The sequence below is a fragment of the Schistocerca americana genome, chromosome 8, assembly GCF_021461395.2.
Source record: "Schistocerca americana isolate TAMUIC-IGC-003095 chromosome 8, iqSchAmer2.1, whole genome shotgun sequence".
NCBI classification, from domain to species: domain Eukaryota; kingdom Metazoa; phylum Arthropoda; class Insecta; order Orthoptera; family Acrididae; genus Schistocerca; species Schistocerca americana.
Window position 1 is genome coordinate 151,108,559 of NC_060126.1, and position 22,167 is coordinate 151,130,725.

At 44.7% G+C, this 22,167-nt stretch overlaps 1 protein-coding gene and 1 non-coding gene across 4 annotated transcripts in view; one reads left to right on the forward strand and one right to left on the reverse strand.

Moving 5' to 3' along the window:
- Positions 1–22,167, reverse strand: part of LOC124545307 (homeobox protein PKNOX1-like) — a 723,840-nt gene that overhangs the window by 150,119 nt on the left and 551,554 nt on the right. The gene's annotated exons all lie outside the window — the stretch shown is intronic.
- Positions 2,017–2,091, forward strand: Trnai-uau. Its single transcript has one exon. It is a non-coding gene; the product is annotated as a tRNA-Ile (tRNA).

Below are 22,167 nucleotides of genomic sequence, written 5' to 3' on the forward strand. Positions count from 1 at the left end.
AGACCGGCAAGGGAACTTGCTGTTCCAGCAGGACAATGCACGTCCGCATGTATCCCGTGCCACCCAACGTGCTCTAGAAGGTGTAAGTCAACTACCCTGGCCAGCAAGATCTCCGGATCTGTCCCCCATTGAGCATGTTTGGGACTGGATGAAGCATCGTCTCACGCAGTCTGCACGTCCAGCACGAACGTTGGTCCAACTGAGGCGCCAGGTGGAAATGGCATGGCAAGCCGTTCTACAGGACTACATCCAGCATCTCTACGATCGTCTCCATGGGAGAATAGCAGCCTGCATTGCTGCGAAAGGTGGATATACACTGTACTAGTGCCGACATTGTGCATGCTCTGTTGCCTGTGTCTATGTGCCTGTGGTTCTGTCAGTGTGATCATGTGATGTATCTGACCCCAGGAATGTGTCAATAAATTTTCCCCTTCCTGGGACAATGAATTCACGGTGTTCTTATTTCAATTTCCAGGAGTGTAGATTGAGCACATTGACGTTGATGTCGCTCCTGCGCAGGAAATGGGATGTAGATCGAGCACATTGCTATCGATGTCGCTCTGCTGCAAGAAATGGGCGTCTAGATCGAGCTCATTTCTGTTGATGTCGCCCCTCTGCAGGAAACATTGACATATGCCACTGAGCTATCGAGCAACATCACCCGCGTCCGGCCATCCTGATTTAGGGTTTCTGTGATTTTCCTAAATCGCTTCAGGCAAATGCCGGGATGGTTCCTTTGAAAGGGCACGGCCAACTTCCTTCCCCATCCTTTCCTAGTCCGACGGGACCAATGACCTCGCTGTTTGGTCTCCTCCTACCAAATCAACCAACCGAGCAACATCAGTTCTTAGAATTTACCACGCACTCCACACTATTACGGAAATGTGATGTAGACGACCCGGTAGTAAGACCAAAGCAGTGACAGGACAATAAAAGCTTACGAGAGGAAACGTCGACGGTGCTGCCATAGAAACGCTGCTGTATACTTATTTGCGCACTCCTCCAAGAAACTGTGCGCGGTGGCTGACGGGAGCTACCTGAATCGATACAAATCGAACATACTAGACTGCACTTACAGCATATCCTCGCCGCGACATTACTCTATTAGCAGACGGTGACTGACTTTCGCAAGCCGTGGCACGTGCATCACCCGAAACAAAACTCAGCACGAGGAAGACAACACGGAACAACGACACACTCCAAGCCAGTAACTGTCCAAGGTCTCATAATGCCTTGTGACTTTTGTCAATTTTGCTACAATCTACAGCCACTGCGCCTAGTGTCTTTCTGAAGTAACCGATTAATACAAAATGCTCGTTAGGCCTGTCCTCTAATACTTCACAACTATATGGACAAGGTATTTTACGTCCAAACAAAACACGTAATATCAGCCACACACACACACACACACACACACACACACACACACACACACAGAACATTCAGCGTAGCTACCACAATAGCAGGCCACAAGAACAGTAAACTACTCTACGAAGTATATATTAAAACCTTCAGCTGCTAACGGGCGGTTATATATATCAATGGGGACAGGAGAAAATGTGTGCCCCGACCGTGGCTCGAACCCGGTATCTCCTGCTTACGTGAAAGACGCTCTATCCATTGAGCCACCGACGGCACGGAGGATAGTGCGACTCCAGGGACTATCTCGCGCACGCCCCTGCGAGACCCACATTCTCACCTTATATGTCCACACACTACATTCGTAGTGTCCCTACCCAACAGACTCATTACTCGTGGAAGGCATTGTCCGAAAGAACAGACACCATTTCTATATAAGTATATAGTTCTGGCAATACCGGCCATGACCTCCTTCTTCTGTGCGGTTGCACAACGTATTACCCGAACTATTAGGGGACTTGGTAAGAATGTCTTCCACGAGTAATGAGTGTGTTGGGTAGGGACACTAAGAATGTAGTGTGTGGACATAAAAGGTGAGGATGTGGGTCTCGCGGGAGGTGTGCACGAGGTAGTTCCTGCAGTCGCACTATCCTCTGTGCCCTCGGTGGCTCAGATGGATAGAGCGTCTGCCATATAAGCAGGAGATCCCGGGTTCGAGTCCCGGTCGGGGCACACATTTTCACCTGTTCCCGTTGATATATATCAACGCCCGTCAGCAGTTGAAGGTATTAATATATAATTCTAATTTCGCTCTACACGGCTGCAGGTCATGTCCGAAAGAACAGACACCACATCCATATAAGTATATAACTTTATGAAGTAGTCAACGTGAAACACTACACGACTGATTAACTGCATTCACTTAAGAATTGGTGCTCAATTCGATTGTTTCTCGTTCGATACTTGGAAGCATGAAGTTATGTCCTTCCCGTCGGTTGTTGGCCGGTAGCAAGCAAGTCCAATGATGGGGCTACTATCTTACAGCTTTTCGACAATTTTGGAAGATACTTCAGCAACTCTTAATAGATAATCATGTTCCCCAGCAACGTATCTATAATACGCAGAAAATTTACGGAACTACTCGCTCTTAACGGAACAAAATCAACAGACGTAAAAGTAATTTCCGTAGTACCTCATAGAACTGTGATAGGGCCATTACTATTTACAATGCATACAAATGCTCTAGTAAAAGCGTCGGAAGCTCTTTAAGACTGTTCGCAGATGATGCGGTTGTCAACACAAAAAGACAGTATTGGTTTTCAAAAGACCTACGGAAGATTGGTGAGTGGAGCAAGCTCTAGCAGTAGACCCTGAACTTAAATAAATGTACCATATTGCGCACACAAAGGATAAGAAATCCACTACTGTACAATAACATTATTGATGAGAAACTGCTAGAAGCAGTATCTACGGTAAAATATCTAGGATTAACTATCCAGAGCGACATTAAGTGAAATGGCCAAATAAAACAAATAGTAGGAAAAGCAGCTACCAGAAAGAGATTCAAGGAAGAATCTTAAGGTAATGTAACTCTTCCACGAAAAAAATGACTTGCAAATCGCTTGTTTGGGCAGCTCTTCAGTACTGTTCGTCAATCTGGGGCCTTTACCGGGTAGGTCTGACAGAAAAGGGAGACAGATAGAGAGGGGAGGAGAGAGAAATCCAACGAAGAGTAGCGCGTTTCGTCACAGGATCGTTTGGTAGGAGTGAGAGCGTTATAGAGACGCTCAACAAGACGCTACAAGAGAGATGTTGGGCATCACGGAGAGGTTTACTGTTGTAATTTCGAGAGAACAGTTTCCGGGAAGAATCGGACAACAGATTATTTCCTCGCGGAATGACCACGATGACGAAATCAGAGAAATTAGAGCTAATATAGAGGCTTACTGGCAACCGTTCTTCTCACGCGCCATTTGCTAGTGGAGCAGGGAAGGAGGGATCAGTTAGTGGTACCAGAAGTAGCCTCCGCCACACACTGTCAGGTGGCTTGCAGAGTATTGATGTAGATTTAGATTTAATCTGTTTCAAGAAAGAGGACAAATTATCAGAGCGTGGCAGAATACGTCCAGGAGTACGACAGGGATGCAGTCTTTCACCCCTCTCTATATAAACTAAATTATCCAAGAGTGAAGAAAAGTTCCATACGACTTTATTCAGACCAACAGAAACGCCGGCCGCTGTGGCCAAGCGGTTCTAGGAGCTTCAGTCCGGAACCGCGCTGCTGCAAAGGTCGCAGGTTCGAATCCTGCCTCACGCATGGATGTGTGTGATGTCCTTAGGTTAGTTAGGTTTATGTAGTTCTAAGTCTAGGGCACTGATGACCTCAGGTGTTAAGTCCCATAGTGCTTAGAGCTATTTGAACCATTTGAATTTGAACCAACAGAAACACTAAGCTAGATGATTCAGTTCTTGTAGCGTGTTCAAAGGACGATCCGCCGCGTTCTGTACACAATTTACAGTTATATCCGAGAAGCACAGGATTGACATCAACATCGAAAAACAAAAACTGTGGCTTCCTGTGGATAGTAGCAAGCACAAAATAAGATCCGCTTGAAAGATGAAATTCTAAAGAGAGTGAATATCTTCACATATTTAGGCCGTCTTCACATATTTAGGCTGTGAACTACCCTTTCTGGAAGAAACAGACGAACTGAGAAAGCCACCTGGTATACAAAAACAATGGGAGTCATTAATAATGTGTTGAAACCCTTCCTAGAAAACGAACAAAACAGAATACGTTTTTATCAGACCTTAACAAGAACCTTGTTATGCTATGAAGAGACGCCTGGCAATAAAAGACAAAAGATGCGAAGTGAAAACACTTGAAACAAACAGCTGTTTGCATAACATGAGATCGCAAAAGGAATGAAGATGTGTTGAAGAAATTTCAAATGGAACCAATCACACGTTATATACAGAATTACCAAAACTGGAGAAAACATTACAATGAATGAGCTGGGATCCATGCTACAATACCACTCCAAGAGTGAAGGATCGCTAAGATCTACAGAACTTCTCGACGAGACCATAGCAGATGCAGATAATTAACACCTGGAAAGAAGATGAGGATATCTTAAAAATTGCGAATTAGACTAAACTGAGAAACCTGAGTTGTATATCTACTACACTCACGTTATAAAAAAAAGAACGCCTTGAACGGTTAGAGATAGGACGTTCATATTCACAGGACATGTACATTAGTATGTTCTGTAGAAATGATTAGCATTTCAGTCATCTCAGTTCAGCATGTGTCCTGTTGCCTAGTAGGCACAGGTTTCGCTATGGGCACTGATAACTTGTTCCATCCGTGTTGGCATCAACGCGTACAAGGTGCGAATGGCGTCCTGTGGTATAGCCAACCATGCTGTGTTCAACTGGTGCCAAGGTTCATCTGTGGTGGTTGGCATTGAGTCACAGTGCTGCACCTGTCCTTTCACCATACCTCGCACATTTTCGATTGGCGGTACGTCTGGTGACCTGGCGGGCCAGGACAAAAGGCTCACACCCTGTGTCACCAAGAAGGTACGTGTTGGTGCAGCAACATGTGGCCGTGAATTGTCTTGCTGCAAAATGGCGTCTGGGGTGTCGTGCAGAAAGGGTATAGCTATGGGGCGCAGGACGTCATTCGCGTAGATCACACTGTTCACAGTGCCCTGGACACGCATCATAAGGCGTTGAGTTGCCTGCGCGAATGCAGTCACTGTGATGCCGCTACCCCCGTCCGTGGCGAGCCAAAATGCGGCCATAATTTTCAAACAAACAGAACCTGGATTAGTCAGAAAATACTATTGATGGCATTCCTCTACCTAGTGGCGTCGTTCTATGCACCACTGCCGTCTACCATGTTTCTGCACATTCGTCAAAGGTAGGCGGAGAAGTGAACGACGAGCACGTAACTCATGCCGTAATAAACGGACTACCATCCTGAAAGTGTACGGTTTGTTACTCTGCTCCAAAAAATGGTTCAAATGGCTCTTAGCACTATGGTCATGAGTCCCCTAGAACTTAGAACTAATTAAACCTAACTAACCTAAGGACATCACATACATCCATGCCCGAGGCAGGATTCGAACCTGCGACCGTAGCAGTCGCGCTGTTCCGGACTGAAGCGCCTAGAACCGCTTGGCCACTAAGGCCGGCCTACTCTGTTCCACTGTTGCGCCAGAGCTGATGTGTCGATCTTCTCAGAGTCTGGTCTGGGTGGTGCGACCTGACCCATCTCGTCGTTTTCTAAGGCCTTCCGTGAGTAATTCTACACACACCCGTTGCACTTCCGAAACACTTCGTCCCACACAAACAACAAGTTCCCGGATGGAGGCATCACAATCTCTCTTGTCAATAATGCATCCGCTTTCAAACTCACTGATTTGATGGCGCGGTTCGCACATACGTCTGCGAGACACCCTGCATGTCTGCCCGAATTACACTGGTCCATTACCTTCAATTTATTGCGACAACGAGAGCCGTAGGCACATTTCACCGGTACGTGGTGTTGCGCCGCGATATCGATGTTGGCCTTGGACCCGCTGGCCGACATGGTCCAAATGCTAATCATTTCTGCAGAACATACTAATGTAAGTGTCTTGTGAATATGAAAGTCAAAAAATGGTTCAAATGGATCCAAGCACTACGGGACTTAACATCTGAGGTCATCAGTCCCCTAGACTTAGAACTACTTAAACCTAACTAACCTAAGGACATCACATACATCCATGTCCGAGGCAGGATTCGAACCTGCGACCGTAGCAGCAGCGCGGTTCCTGACTGAAGCGCCTAGAACCGCTCGGCCACAGCGGCCGGCAAGAGTATTCAACAAGGCATTCTTTTTCATGCTTCACATGCGAGCAGAACGGGAAGAAACGTTAATACATGGTACAGAGGGACGTACCCTCTGCCATGCACTAATCAGTATTGGCAGAGTATGCGTGTCACTGTGGTTACCTGCGACATCAATTTCAATCTTTGCCTATATTGCCTTAACAATACGGAATTATTTTCTTTTTATTTTCCACGCAACGTCCAGTACGAGGCAGGGTACAAAGCAATCCAGAATTCTGCTGGCCAGACTCTGGAATTGCTGAGAGCAGTGTCCAGGCTGTCACCCGCCGCCACACCTGTGGCTGCGTTTGTGGCGCCTGCCTAATAAAACACGGCGGCGGCAGGCGGCCGATCGGCACCAGATAAAGCCGCGTCATACACACTATCGCTTCCATAAAAATACATCACGTATCAGGCTGGCTCAACAGGTAGCAAGCGCTCGCGTTTTATGTGCCACTACTGCCGCGCCAAAATCGCTTCGCCGGGAATATAACACTTTGCCGCGATTTACGAGCGAAAACAGCACGGCGCTGCCCTGCCGTCTGGCGCGGTAATCCAGCCCGCAGCGCCTGTTAACTGCAACCTGCGATGCGCTCTCGCGTCCCGTCGCTCTGTTTGCTAACTAGTCCTGCTGCGCCCTAGGAGTAGCACGGCGCCAAATTACACCGGCGGAACTGTACTTGTATGAGCTTAGTACGCCGTTACTTGACCATAAAGTACCGCTATCATGTCAAAAAATCACAACTTCGAAACTCTGAGATACAGAGAATCGTGGTTCGCCGTAAAAGGTTTAGCAACTCTCAAAATTTTCTTCCTTTGTTGCAGACCTGACTAGGAGTGCATCAAAATGGCGCCAGATCAGGAGAAAGCGCAGTATGTCATCTGGTACGTAGAATCCAAATCTGTGATAACGGTACTGCGGAATTACACTGGTCAACGAATTTGAACTTTTTTACTGCATCTCGTTTGTAATTGCGTGGATTTGCGTAATTTTCTGGTCCTGCATTCACTGGTAATATCAGCTTTTCTCTATCACGTCCCATTTCCAAGGTACACTGCAGAATCAAAAACAATATTGGCGAAAACAGCCAGCTCTCGGACCATTCAGATCTTCCTTCCGCTTCTTTCCGGCTATGAAGCTCTCACCTTGTACGAAAGACTTCAAACTTCATTTCAGTACCCATTAATGATACATAATAAACCAAGCCATAATTCAGTTTTAATAGTAAAGTAAGGCGTTTCTGATTTCACATCCCGTAAACATCGGATGGCCACCTGCTCCTGAATATAGCTTATTGGCCAAATCTTGCACAATACAACATCAATGGACGACACTGCCAACTTTCGTTTACGAATGAATGAGCGATCAGAGCAATGAGAGAAGCATTCAACGAATTCGAACATAAAACATTGGCAAACAATCTAAACAAGAACCCTAAAAAGTTTTGGTCATATGTAAAATCGGTAAGCGGATCTAAATCCCCTATTCAGTCACTCGTTGACCACGATGGCACCGAAACAGAGGACGACCGAAGAAAGGCAGAAATACTGAATTCAGTGTTCCGAAACTGTTTCACTGCGGAAAATCGTAACACGGTCCCTGACTTCAGCCGTCGCACGGACGCCAAAATGGAAAATATTGAAATAAACGATATCGGAATTGAAAAACAACTGCTATCACTTAGTAGCGGAAAAGCATCCGGACCAGACGAGATACCCTTAAGATTCTACAGTGATTATGCTAAAGAACTTGCCCCCTTTCTATCAGCAATTTATCGTAGATCGCTGGAAGAACGTAAAGTACCTAGCGACTGGAAGAAAGCGCAGGTCGTTCCCATTTTCAAGAAGGGTCATAAATCAGATGCGAATAATTATAGGCCTATTTCGCTTACGTCAATCTGTTGTAGAATAATGGAACATGTTTTGTGTTCTCGTATTATGACGTTCTTAGATAATACAAATCTCCTTCATCATAACCAACATGGATTTCGCAAACAGAGATCATGTGAAACTCAGCTCGCCCTATTTGCCCAAGAAATTCACAGTGCCGTAGACACTGGCGAGCAGATTGATGCCGTATTCCTGGACTTCAGGAAGGCATTTGATACGGTTCCGCACTTACGTTTAGTGAAAAAAATACGAGCTTACGGAATATCGGACCAGGTTTGTGATTGGATTCAGGATTTCCTAGAAGAAAGAACACAACATGTCATTCTTAACGGTTCAAAATCTGCAGATGTAGAGGTAATTTCGGGAGTACCGCAGGGAAGCGTGATAGGACCTTTATTGTTTACAATATACATAAATGACTTAGTTGACAACATCGGTAGCTCCGTGAGGCTATTTGCAGATGACATGGTTGTCTACAAGAAAGTAGCAACATCAGAAGACTCGTACGTACTCCAGGAGGACCTGCAGAGGATTAATGCATGGTGCGACAGCTGGCAGCTTTCCCTAAACGTAGATAAATGTAATATAATGCGCATACATAGGGGCAGAAATCCATTCCAGTACGATTATGCCATAGGTGGTAAATCATTGGAAGCGGTAACGACCGTAAAATACTTAGGAGTTACTATCCGGAGCGATCTGAAGTGGAATGATCACATAAAACAAATAGTGGGAAAAACAGGCGCCAGGTTGAGATTCATAGGAAGAATTCTAAGAAAATGTGACTCATCGACGAAAGAAGTAGCTTACAAAACGCTTGTTCGTCCGATTCTTGAGTATTGCTCATCAGTATGGGACCCTTACCAGGTTGGATTAATAGAAGAGATAGACATGATCCAGCGAAAAGCAGCGCGATTCGTCATGGGGACATTTAGTCAGCGCGAGAGCATTACGGAGATGCTGAACAAGCTCCAGTGGCGGACACTTCAAGAAAGGCGTTCCGCAATACGGAGAGGTTTATTATCGAAATTACGAGAGAGCACATTCCGGGAAGAGATGGGCAACATATTACTACCGCCCACATATATCTCGCGTAATGATCACAACGAAAAGATCCGAGAAATTAGAGCAAATACGGAGACTTACAAGCAGTCGTTCTTCCCACGCACAATTCGTGAATGGAACAGGGAAGCGGGGATCAGATAGTGGTACAATAAGTACCCTCCGCCACACACCGTAAGGTGGCTCGCGGAGTATAGATGTAGATGTAGATGTTAGAGCTGTAAAGCTGAGCCGTACATGGTCAGAACTCGAATAGCACCCAACGAGTGCGGCTCATACTGAAATTCTGGCAAAAAAAATTTTGAGAGCTGCTAAACGTTTTATAGTAAAACACTGTTCTCTCTCTAATAGCTCCCGATTTATGATTTTTTAAAAATTATATCAGGACTTTATGGACACGCTGCATTTTACAGTTGCAAGATACCGAACAAAAAATTAACAGCGCCATTAGCCGTAGATCGTTTTGACGCTTTGCACCCACAGACGAATGTGGCGACAGGAAAAGAAACCAGACACTGGGAGGGAAACCAGACACAAAGTTAAATACATCTAAATCTACATGCATACTCTGCAGATCACATTTAAGTACCTGGCAGAGGGCTCACCCAACCACTTTCACAATAATAGTCTATTATTCTCACCTCAACCAACGCGCATAAAAAACGAACACCTATATCTTACCGTACGAGCTCTGATTTCCCTTGTTTTTTATGATGATCATATCTCCCTACATGTCAACAAAATATTTTCACATTCCGAGCGAAAAGTTTGTTATTTAAAATTCGTGAGAAGATTCTGCTGTAATGAAAAACGCCTTTGTTTTAATGGTGTCCACTCCAAATCCTTTAACATGCCATTAACACTCTTACCTCTATTTCGCGATGATACTAAACGTGCTGCTCTTCTTTTAACTTTCTCAATGTACTCCGTCAATCCTGTCTGGTAAGCATCGCATACCGCGCAGCAGTACTCCTAAAGAGGACGGAAAAGATCTGGCAGATCTGTTGAATCTTGTAAGTGGTCTGCCAATAAATCGCAGTCTTTGGTTCCCCTCCCCACAAAATTTTCTGTACGCTCTTTCCAATTTTAGTTGCTCGTAATTGTAATTCCTAGGCATTTAGTTGGATTTATTGCCTTTAGATTTGACTGATTTATCGTTTAACCGAAGTTTAACGGATTCCTTTTAGCACTCATGTGGATAACCTCACACTTAGTATTTAGGGTCAATTCCCAATTTTCGCACCGTACATATATCTTTTCTAATTCGCCTTCCAGTTTGTTTTGAATCTGATGATGACTTTACTGGACGATAATTGACAGCATCATCTACAAACAACCTAAGACACGGCTGCTCAGATTGTCTCCTAAATCGTTTATATAGATAAGGAACTGCAGAGGGCCTGTAACACTACCTTGGGGAACGCCAGAAATCACTTCTGTTTTACCGATGATTTTCCGTCAGTTGTTACAAACTGTGGCCTCTCTGACGAAATCATGAATTCAGTCCAGTAACTGAGACGACATTCCATAAGCACGCAATTTGATTGCTTGTGAGGTACAATGTCAAAAGCCTTCTGGAAATCTAGAAATACGAAATCAATTTGAAATCCCTTGTCAATAGCACTCAATATTTCGTGTGAGTAAAGAACTAGTTAGGTTCCACAAGAACGATGTTTTCTAAATCCGTGTTGACTGTGTGTAAATAGGATCTTTCTCTTCGAGGTAATCCATAATGTTCGAACACAGTATATATTCCAGAATCCTGCTGCAAATCGACGTTAATTATATGGCCCTGTGGTTTAGTAGAATACTCCCACTAAAATGAATTTGCAGAATTTTGAAGACGGCGGTCTCCGTTTAATTGGATACACGCCATGGCTAGCCAAAACATTTCGACCCCGGCCAACGAGAGACTAAATGAACCTGATGACATTACGGGCACGTGATGCGGTAAGCTAAATACATCTGCGGAGCAGAGATGATCATCACTCGCGCGATGGTACGGGCAGCAAAATGGGGAAATCCACTGACATAAGTTTGACGTAGTGGGAATTAGTGACGTTCGTTGGCAGGAGAAACAGGACTTCTAGCCAGGAGATTACAGGTTTATAAATATAAAATAAAATTAGGGGTAATGTAGGAGTGGTTTAATAATGAAAAAGAAAACAGGAATGCAAGTAAGCTACTATGAACAGCATAGTGAACGCAATATTGTAGCCAAGATAGGCCCGAAGCCGACGCCTACCACAGTAGCACAAGTTTATATGTCAACTAGTCCCATAAATGATTTAAGAAATGTATAACGAGATAAAAGAAATTATTCAAATAGTTAAGGGACACAAAAATTTAATAGTGAAGGGGGACTGCAATTCGATAGTAAGATCAGGAAGAGAAGGAAAAATAATAAGTGAATATGGACCGGGGAAAAGGAGTGTAATTTAATCATCGCTAACACTTGGATTAAGAATCATGAAAGAAGGCTGTATACGTGGAGAAGACTTGGAGACACCAGCAGTTTTCAGAATGATTATATAACGCCTTATACACAGATTTAGAAACCAGATTTGAAACTGTAAAACATTTCCAGGAGCAGATGTAGATTCTGACCAGAATTTATTGGCTATGAACTGTAGATTAAAACCGATGAAATTGGAAAAAGTCCCAACCTGGCTAGTTTGAAAGAATCAGAGGTTGCTGATAGTTTCAAAGGGAGCATTAGGAAACGGTTGACGGGGGCAGGGAATGCAGTAGAAGATGAATGGGTAGCTTTAAGAGATGAAATAGTGAAGGCTGCAGAGAATCAAATATGTAAAAGACAAGGTCTAGTAGAAATCCTTGTATAGCACACGAGATATTGAATTTAATTGATTACAGGAGAAAACATAAAAATGCAACAAACGAAGCATGCCAAAGGTAATACAAACGATTAAAAAATCAGATAGACAGGAAATGCAAAATGGCTGAAGAGGAAGAGGACACATGTAAGGATTTAGAAGCATATTTAATTAGGAGAAACCTTTCGGGAAAAAGATAAGCAGCTGTACGAATATCACAAGCGCATATGCGAAAACAGTCCTATGCAAAGAAGGGAAAGCTGAAAGGTGGAAGGAGTATATAGAGCGTCTACACATGGGAAATAAACTTGAAGAAATATAGAAATGGAAGTGGACGTAGATGAAGATGAGATGGGAAATAAGACACTGCGAGAAGGATCTGACAAGAGCTCTGAAAAATTCAAGTCGAAACAAGGCCCTGGAAGTAGACAACATTTCGTCAGAACTACTGATAACCTTGGGAGAGCCATCCATGACAAAACTCTACAGCTGGGTGTGCAAGATGTATGAGAGAGGTGAATGTGATAATTCCAATACCAAAGAAAGCGGTTGCCGACAGGTGTGAAAATCACCGAACTATCAGTGTAATAAGTCATGGTGGCAAAATACTGACACGAAGTCTTTAAAAAAGAGTGAAAAAATTGACACAAGCCACATCGGTGAAGATCAGTTTGGGTTCGGGATAAATATACGAACACAGCAGGCAATACTGACCCTACGACTTAGAAGATATGTTAAGGAAATGTAAACCTCCACTTACAGTATTTAAAAACTTGGAGAAAGCATTTGACAATGCTCACTGGAATAGTCTTGAAATTCTGAAGGTTTTAGGGTAAATTACAGGGAGCGAAAGGCTATTTACAACTTTTAGAGAAATCAGACGGCAGTAATAAGTGTCGATTGTTCATTAACGGAAGCAGTGCTTTAGAATGGAGTGAGACACGGTTGTAACCTATCCCCGAAATTATTCAATCTGTGCACTGAACAAGCAAAACGGAACTAAAGAAAAATTTAGAGTAAGAAAGTTCAGGGAAAAGAAATAAAAGCTTTGAGGTTTGTCGATGACATTGTAAATCTGTAACAGGGAGCAAAGGACTTGGAAGACCAGTTGAACGTAATGGACGTTGTCTTGAAAAGAGGATACAAGATGAACATCAACAAAAGCAAAACAAGGATAATGTCGAATTAAATCAGGCGATGCTAACTGAATTACGTTACGACAAGAGACACACAAAGCAGTAGACGAGTCTTGCTACACTATGTGATCAAAAGTATCCACACACCTGGCTGAAAATGACTTACAAGTTCGTGGCACCCTCCATCGGTAATGCTGGAATTCAATATGGTGTTGGCTCACCCTTAGCTTTGATGACACCTTCCACGCACGCAGGCATACGTTCAGTCAGGTGCTGGAAGGTTTCTTGGGGAATGGCACCCATTCTTCACGGAGTCCCGCACTGAGGAAAGGTATCGAGGTCGGTCGGTGAGGACTGGCACGAAGTCGGCGTTCCAAAACATCCCAAAGGTGTTCTATAGGATCCAGGTCAGGAGTCTGTGCCGGCCAATCCATTACAGGGATGTTATTGTCGTGTAACCACTCCGCCACAGGTCGTATATTATGAACAGGTGCTAGATAGGGTTGAAAGATGCAATAGTCATCCCCCAATTGCTTTTCAACAGTGGGAAGCAAGTAGGTGCTTCAAACATCAGTGTAGGCCTGTGCTGTGATAGTCCCACGCGGCTGGTCCCGGTGGAGGTTCGAGTCCTCCCTCGGGCATGGGTGTGTGTGTGTTTGTCCTTAGAATAATTTAGGTTAAGTAGTGTGTATAAGATTTCACACACATTTTTTAGTGCTACGCAAAACAACGAGGGGTGCAAGTCTCCTCCATGAAAAACACGACTGCACCACAACACCACGGCCTCCGAATTTTACTGTTGGCACTACACACGCTGGCAGATGACGCTCACCGGGCATTCGCCATACTCACACCCTGCCATCGGATCGCCACATTGTGCACTGTGATTCGTCACTCCACACAACGTTTTTCCACTGTTCAATCGTCCAATGTTTACGCTCCTTACACCAAACGAGGTACCAAGCGAGGCGTCGTTTGGCATTTACCATCGTGATGTGTGGCTTATGAGCAGCCGCTCGACCATGAAATCCTAGTTTTCTCAAATGTTCAAATGTGTGTGAATTCCTAAGGGACCAAACTGCTAAGGTCATCGGTCCCTAGACTTACACACAACTTAAACTAACTTAGACTAACTTACGCTAAGGACAACACACACGCCCATGCCCGAGGGCGCACTCGAACCTCCGGCGGGAGGGGCCGCTCCAATTTTTCTCACCTCCCGCCTAACTGTCATAGTACTTGCAGTGGATACTGATGCAGTCTGGAATACCTGTGTGACGGTCTGGATGGATGTCTGCCTATTACACATTACGACACTTTTCAACTGTTGGCGGTCTCTGTCAGTCGACATACGAGGTCGGCCTGTACGCTTTTGTGCTTCACGGGTCCCTTCACGTTTCCACTTCACTGTCACATCGGGAACAGTGGACCAATGGATCTTTAGGAGTGTGGAAATCTCGCGTACAGACGTATTACAGAAGTGACATCCAATCACCTGACCACGTTCTAAGTCCGCGAGTTCCGCGTAGCGCCCCATTCCGCTCTCTCACGACGTCTAATGACTACTGAGGTCGCTGATATGGAATACCTGGCAGTAGGCGGCAGCACAATAAACCTAATATGAAAAACGTTTTTTTTTTAGGGGGGGGGGTATCCGGATACTTTTGAGCACATAGTGTATTTGGGCAGTACAACTGATGATTGCCGAAGTAGAGAGGATATGAAATGTGGCTGGCAAAGGCAAGGAAACATTTCAGAAGAAGAGAAATTTGTTAACATGGAGTACAGTTTTAGGTGTTAGGAAGTCTTTTCTGAAAGTATTTGTCTGGAGATTAGCTATATATGGAAGTGAAACATGGGAGATAAACTGTTTGGACAAAAAGAGAATAGAAACTTTCGAAACGTGGTGCTGCAGAAGAATGCTGGAGACTGGATGGCTAGATCCCATAACTAATGGGGAGGTACGGTATAGAACTGGGGAGACAAGAAGTCTGTGGCAAAACTTGACCAAAAGAAGGGATACGGTTGACGGAACACAATCTGAGACATCTAGGGATCACCAGTTTAATATGGTTGGAAGGGTGAGTGTGTGTGTGTGTGTGTGTGTGTGTGTGTGTGTGTGTGTGTGTGTGTGCGGGGGGGGGGGGGGATGGGGTGAAACTCGCATACGAAGACCAAGAGATGAACACAGTAAACAGAGTCAGAAGGATGCGGGTTGCAACACTTGTTCGGGGATGAAGAGGCTCGCAGAGGATAGGGTAGCATGGAGAGCTGGGTCAAACCAGTGTTACGACTGGAAACCACAAGAAAGTGATTTTCATAGAGGGCGCCTCGGAGCGAGCATCCCGGAAACGGAGAAATTTATCAGCTGTTCGCGTCCTACTGTCATTAGCATCTATGGGAAGTGGTTGAAGGAGTGAAACCACGAGGAGGCGACAAGGTGTCAGGCGTCCACGCTAATCACATAAGGTAGAGGTCGGAGGCTTGCCCGCTCTGTACAGAACGATAGACGGTGATCTGCAGCACATCTGATGACTGAGTACGATGCTGGTGCAGACACAAGTGTTGCGGAGCATAGAGTTCAGCACATATTTTATGAACTAAGGACTTCCCCGCAAACGACCCCTACGTGTTCCCCTGTTGACGCAACATCATCTTCAGTTACTGTTGTAGGGGTCACGGTATCATCGACATTGGACCGTGGACCAATGGAGACATATCGCCTGGTCTGATGAATCATGTTTCTTTTTACATCAGGTCGCTGGTCATGTCTGGTTACGCCGTTACACACAATAACTGTCAATGCCGATCGTTACGCGGAGAAGTTGCGAACTATCGTTACACCTGCATTGAAGAACTTTCCAAACGATCAAGAAGCCTGGTTTCAACAGGACGGAGCGACATCACACACTGCACGGCAATCAATGGCATACGTGCGAGATTTGTTTGGCAACCGTGTGATCTCACGATTCGGTAACATTCCCTGGACTCCTAGATCGCCAGATTTATCCGTTTTTGATTTTCTTCTACACGACTCGACCAAGAACCCTGGGTGAATTAGAGAATTCGGGATGCAATTCACAGTATCCAAGATGAGATGTTGCAGCTGTCAATGAGGAAGCTCAACAGCAGATTTCAAGAACGTATTCATACAGGAGGACGCCATCTAAAGGACGTTTTTTTTTTTTTAAAATGCCATCAATGTTTCGTAAATGGCAACGTTGTAAGGTTTCAATTACTATGAATGCAATTTCTTTCCTTCATCACTTCTAGTTTTATTGGATTGGGGAAATGTTTCCGTTTTATCTGTGTCACCGTGTATTTGTTTTATGTGGCCATTCCACTTAGAGTCGCTCTGGATGGCTACTCCTAAATATTCTACTATAGATACTGTTTCCAGCAATTTGTTATCAATAGCGTAGTTGGACAGTAGTAGATTTCTTTTCCTATATGTTACGTTTATTGACGTTCAGGGTCAACTGCTAGAGCATCCACCATTTACAGTCGTCTGCAGGTCATTCTGCAAATCAATGCTTTCTTAGGGAGTTGCTACTGCGAACAGTCTTAAATAGCTTCCGGCGCTTTCTACAATATGATTTATATATATTGTAAACAGTAACGGTCCTATCACACTTCCTTGGGATACTCCGGAAATTACCTTTACGAACATCTGTCAATGTTGTTCAGTTAAGAGCGACGTGTTGAGCTCTGTCCTCAAGGAATCCTTAAATGCGGTCGCAAATCTGAGCTGACACTCGGTAAGTTCTTATTTTTTTCTGTAAACGACAGTGCGGGACAGTGTCAAATGCTTTTCCGACACTGTGACGAAACGTGTCGCTGTGCCATTGTCTACAGCGCTATGGATCTAATGGAGGAACAGAGCGAGCTGAGTTTCGCAAGATGACTGTTGGCGGAATTAATGCGGTTTATTATACAGGAGATTTTCTTTCTCCAGAAACGTCATTTTTCTTAAGCGTAAAACATGTTTCATAATTTTACAACAGATTGACGTCAGTGGTGTTTGCCTATACGTCAGCCGCGCGGGATTAGCCGAGCGGTCTAGGGCACTGCAGTCATGGACTGTGCGGCTGGTCCCGGCGGAGGTCCGAGTCCTCCCTCGGGCATGGGTGTGAGTGTTTGTCCTTAGGGTAATTTAGGTTAAGTAGTGTGTAAGCTTAGGGACTGATGACCTTAGCAGTTAAGTCCCGTAAGATTTCACACACATTTGAACATTTGCCGCCGGCCGGTGTGGCCGAGCGGTTCTAGGCGCTACAGTCTAGAAGCGCGCGACCGCTACGGTCGCAGGTTCGAATCCTGCCTCGGGCATGGATGTGTGTGATGTCCTTAGGTTAGTTAGGTTTAAGTAGTTCTAAGTTCTAGGGGACTGATGACCTCAGAAGTTAAATCCCATAGTGCTCAGAGTCATATGAACCATATATGAACATTTTCCTATACGCGAACATGTGGAACAACACACACGGTGTACTGGTGTAATATGGAGCAGAAATTTCACGTCCTTGTATCTCGCCAACTCTACCACAAGAGAATTTATTGTAAACTGATGTAACACCGTCCAGAAAAATTTGACAGTTGTAATGTCATTACTTGTGAACAGGAGGGGGTGCATCTCTGCGATTAGCTAGTATGCTTTCCAATTTGCAGTGGATTTCTACTGATTCCATGTAGCCCGGTGCTAGACATGTTACACTAGACGCGTTTTCGGCATTACGGATCAGTAAGAAAGCGGAGTGGAAGGCGACAAGAGCTAACCCACGCGCATTGGGCAGCGAGCGAGCGAAACACTCTTTGAGAGGGCGGAGCGGGCAGGTCCGAGCCCCTGCGCTACATTTCGCGCACCAATTAAAATTTCTTTGCTCTGGCGGCGGCGCGTTTTCTTTGTGAGGGGCCAACGGAGTTAATTAAGCCAGGACGGCGCGGAGCGAGAGGAGCCGTGTTTACCGGTGACTGCTGGCTGGGTGCCCACCATACGGAGGGGAAGGGAAGGGAAGTGCGCCTACAGCCTGCGACGGCGAGCCGGCGTTTCCTGCGTCCCACCGGTGCTACATCTCGCGCCGCCTGGCCCTTGTTAACCTGCACTTCAAAGGCCGCCAGAGGAGGGGACGCTCCTCCGAGAAAGCCGCCATTATAGTGGCCGGACGGGTCATCACTCACTGGCCGAGCCGAGACATCATACTTGCACGGCCCAATCAGCCACTTCGTACCAAGAGCGATTACTCCCGCCCGAGCTTTAATTTGGAACTGCGAGACCTTGGCAGTCTGAGTTGTACTTCTAGTACAGGCTGCTCAAGGAATTACCGAAACCTGTGGGAAAATGTCTACAGCAACAAAAATTTTGTTTGTTCGAGAATTGCAGTAACGCGGTGTTCAGTTTCTTTCTGCAGTTCGCCAACGAAGTAAGCCAGTGGCGTAACAGGAGTGTCCGACCTGGCGCACGTGACCTGGAGGCCGTTTCCGTGGGAGAAAGTAATTGTTACGGGCGACAAAACTGAGGAAGAGCAAAAGAAAAGAAAAAGAGGAAGCGCGACGTGGGTAGGGGAAGAAGCAGCAGGGCGCCAACATTACAAGGGGTTAGAGATGTTGTTGTTGTTGTTGTTGTTGTGGTCTTCATTTCTGAGACTGGTTTGATGCAGCTCTCCGTGCTACTCTATCCTGTGCAAGCTCCTTCATCTCCCAGTACTTACTGCAACCTACATCCTTCTGAATCTGCTTGGTGTATTCATCTCTTGGTCTCCCTCTACGATTTTTACCCTTCACGCTGCACTCCAAAGCTAAATTTGTGATCCCTTGAAGCCTCAGAACATTTCCTACCAACCGGTCCCTTCTTCTTGTCAAGTTGTGCCACAAACTCCTCTTCTCCCCAATTCTATTCAATACCTCCTCATTAGTTATGTGATCTACCCATCTAATCTTCAGCATTCTTCTGTAGCACCACATTTCGAAAGCTTCTATTCTCTTCTTGTCAAAACTATTTATCGTCCATGTTTCACTTCCATACATGGCTACATTCCATACAAATACTTTCAGAAACGACTTCCTGACACTTAAATCTATACATCTACATCTACATTTATACTCCGCAAGCCACCCAACGGTGTGTGGCGATGTTAACAAATTTCTCTTCTTCAGGAACGCTTTGCTTGCCATTGCCAGTCCACATTTTATATCCTCTCATGGGTTATGTTGCTCCCCAAATAGCAAAACTCCTTTACTACTTTAAGTGTCTCATTTCCTAATCTAATTCCCTCAGCATCACCCGACTTCATTCGACTACATTCCATTACCCTCGTTTTGCTTTTGTTGATCTTATATCCTCTTTTCAAGACACTGTCCATTCCATTCAACTGCTCTTCCAGGTCCTTTGCTGTCTCTGACAGAATTACAATATCACTGGCGAACCTCAAAGTTTTTATTTCTTCTCCATGGATTTTAATTCCTACTCTCAATTTTTCTATTGTTTTCTTTACTGCTTGATCAATATACAGACTGAATAACATCAGGGATGGACTACCACCCTTTCTCACTCACTTTTAAATCACTACTTCCCTTTCACGTGTCTCTACTCTTATAACTGCCATCTGGTTTCTGTACAAATTATAAATAGCCTTTCGCTCCCTGTATTTTACCCCTGCCACCTTTAGAATTTGAAAGAGAGTATTCCAGTCAACATTGTCAAAAGCTTTCTCTAAGTCTACAAATGCTAGAAACGTAGGTTTGCCTTTCCTTACTCGTTCTTCTAAGATAAGTCGTAATGTCAGAATTGCCTCACGTGTTCCAACATTTCTACGGAATCCAAACTGATCTTCCCCGAGGTCAGCTTCTACCAGTTTTTCTATTCGTCTGTAAAGAATTCGCGTTAGTATTTTGCAGCTGTGACTTATTAAACTGATACTTCGGTAATTTTCACATCTGTCAACACCTGCTTTCTTTGGGATTGGAATTATTATATTCTTCTTGAAGGGGCAGAGATGTAGGAAAGGAAATGAGGAGGACGTACTGATTAGCCTGTGTTGAGCAACAGTTCCATAAGACATACATCTCCCAGGTATGGAGAACTCAGTTCCAAGCTAAAAGATGGTGTCACTCTCGTTATGCCATCTGACGCAACAGAACCAAAGTACACCATCTGATCAAAACTATCGGGACACCAATTAGCGGACATGAGTGTAGGATGTGCTCCACCCTTCTCCTTTAGCACAGCTTAAACTTTGGTGGAGGCGCTTCTATTGAGTTATTTGAATGTCTGTGAGGAAAGGCAGTTCATTCCTCGAGCCAAACCAGAGAAGATACTAATGTAGGACCCTGGGGTCTGGAGCGAAATCAACGTTCTAGCTTACCAAAAAGTTCCTTTACTGGGTTCACATCGGGACAGTGGGAAAGCCAGTCCATGCCAGGAATTAAGGAATTATATAGTCCACAAGCAATTCCCTCACAGGTGCTGTTTTACGACAGGGCGCATTGTCACGCTTATACAATCATCGTCTCTGAACTGTTCCTCCACTCTACACAATACACAATGCTGTAAGATGTATTCATACACTTCAGCATCTAGCGTTTTGTTAAGCACAATAAGGGGCCACACCCCATCCACGAAAAACACCCACAGAGCATTTTTAAACTTACATATATGAAAATCGGTATTTGCCTTCTCAGAAATTAAACAATCGGTATCTGACTACTCAGAAATAAAAAAATATACCTTTTCGCAAATTGAACGCCTAAGGAAATGAACAGGGGAGAAAAGTTTTATGATAATATTTCATTACCCAAGCATTTTTAAAGCTACAGAAATACAAAAATACGTGTTTCACTGTTTCTGGAAATTCGACTCCTATGGGAGTGAAACAGGGGATGAAAATTTGTAAGAAAATAATTTGTTATATTACAACATTTTTAAAGCTAAATCTATAAAAACTACTGTCTGACTTCCCGGTTAGAAAAAGGAAATACGTGTTAGTGTTAGGCGACGAAAGTTTCTATGGAGATATCACAACAAGAACTGGACAGACAGAATCGCCATAAACCTCCGACTCCAGCAACCAGGATTTTTGGTCAGAAGTACATTCAAAAAAGACCATGATGTATAGCCCTTAATTATCGTGAAAAGTTTAGGTGTTGCACTTTGTGAACAACATAAAAATTCGATTAAACAAAAAACAATATGTGCAGACCTTGCAGTCTACGTGAGCGAAGTAGTGGGTGCTAAGCTAGTCATGTATATACACAGCCAGAGAAAAAAAGTGAAGCAGCCAGAAGATCTTGTCGGACGTCAGTGGAACTTCGTACTTGTACATACCTCCGGCGGGTAGGTAAATTATTCTCTGTGACTGGTGGAACGGCCACTAGAGTGCATTAGCGTTGCTCGGATTTATTGTAGTTATCGGGCCCGGTAGGGTACATAAGGAAATTGAACGGTGTCACACATTAAGTGATCACTGTGAAGATACGGAGATGCCACATATTCGTCTGAGACAGCGTTATCAGGCTTTCAATGGAGCCCTCATTGTGGCCGACAGGTCGTATCATCCAACATCCAGATGTGACACTGACCCGCTGTTGGACTGTATGAGAACGTGAGGGTAGACATATTAGTCGAGAAGCCAGTCGACGACCACTAGGCAGCAGCGCCGTAATGTGCACCAAGCACATCGTAACCTCTTCATAGCAACGCCTGTCATTCGAGAACAACTGCAACGTTATATGTCATCCTACACTACTGGTCAGAGCCTAGCAGGATCCTGACTAGCGAATTACCGTGTCATCTGTAGGGTTCCGTTAAAACCACAACACCAACGGGTGCGTTCGGAGTGATGAAATAACCAGGAAACATGGACTGCTGATGAATGGTGTCGCACTGTGTTCAGCGATGCGACCTGGGGAGGGGTTCCATTCCTCCAATGTTTTGGAGAGGCATAGCCGTGTTGCTCATGGTCTTATCGTGTGGAGATCCATCGCGTATGCTCGTAGTTGTTGAGGGAACTCTGACGGCA